We start from the raw sequence: 1,236 nt of genomic DNA on the forward strand, positions 1-1,236 counted from the left end.
CTACAGCTAAGGTTCTGCCATGGTTCTACTGCAGCTGAAGTTCTGCTACAGCTAAAGTTCTGCCATGGTTCTACTGCAGCTGAGGTTCTACTGCAGCTGAAGTTCTGCAGCAGAACTTTGGTTCTGTTTATCTAAATCTCTTCAGATTTATGTTTTTTCAGATCAGTCTGCTCTTTTCTGGTAAACACTTCATTTGGGCCCTCCGGCCTCCTCATGATCCCACGTTCAGCTGCTAATGCTCCTCCTCCTCCTCTTCCTCCTCTGCCCCCCCCCCACCAGCCAGCTCCATATGTTCCGCAGAGACATGAGTCCAGTGAACGGTCCTCGCAGCGCCACGTTTAATGTCTGAAAGAAGCCGGTCCGTTCTGAACTGAAATCTCTCAGAAAGTTCTGTTGGGCTGGAAGTGGAGACACCAACAAACTGAGACCGACTGAAGAAATGTAACGTTTGATTCAGTCAAATGCTTCCGAAAATAAAATTATTCAACTTTAAAATCATTTTTAAACATTTCTGAAATGTGAAGAACTATAAATATCCTACCTGTTGCAGATACAGTGCACTTCAAACGTTTTCACCCCTTCTGCTTTTTTTTAAAAGTATTTCAAGCTTTTCTTTTGTTTTTGCTTTTATAAAATATAAAAATTCACTTTTTTATAAAAGATTTTCCACGAGTTGTAAACAAAAATCTTCACAACGTTTACTTTGTTTACCACCTCAAGCCTCGAGTTTCAGGTTCTGGATTAGTGAGTGAAGACACAGATGAACGTTTGCTCTTTTAATTTAAAGACTTCTCGGGTTTCTGAGAATAATTTTCATGAGTTCCTCCAAAATTCTAATAATCTGATTACATAATAAAGATGGTGGACTTGGAGTCCTGAAGTTAAAGGACCGTCTGAGGCTTAATATGAGGCGAATATTATTCAGACTTCGGCTGCACGTACTGACCTCAGATCAGTTTAGAAAACTGATGTCAGATCAGTTTAGAAAACTGATGTCAGATCAGTTTAGAGAACTGACCTCAGATCAGTTTAGAGAACTGACCTCAGATCAGTTCATATCAGATCAGTTCAGATCAGTTTAGAGAACTGACCTCAGATCAGTTCATATCAGATCAGTTCAGATCAGTTTAGAGAACTGACCTCAGATCAGTTCAGATCAGTTTAGAGAACTGACCTCAGATCAGTTCATATCAGTTTAGAGAACTGACCTCAGATCAGTTCATATCAGATCAGTTC

General features: G+C 40.0%; 1 protein-coding gene across 1 annotated transcript in view; it reads left to right on the forward strand.

Annotated features, from left to right (window-relative positions):
• The window catches only part of sh3pxd2aa (SH3 and PX domains 2Aa), an 89,800-nt gene that overhangs the window by 30,315 nt on the left and 58,249 nt on the right, over positions 1-1,236 (forward strand). The window lies entirely within an intron of this gene.

This window comes from Nematolebias whitei, chromosome 16 (genome assembly GCF_014905685.2).
Source record: "Nematolebias whitei isolate Nwh7 chromosome 16, NemWhi1, whole genome shotgun sequence".
Taxonomy (NCBI): domain Eukaryota; kingdom Metazoa; phylum Chordata; class Actinopteri; order Cyprinodontiformes; family Rivulidae; genus Nematolebias; species Nematolebias whitei.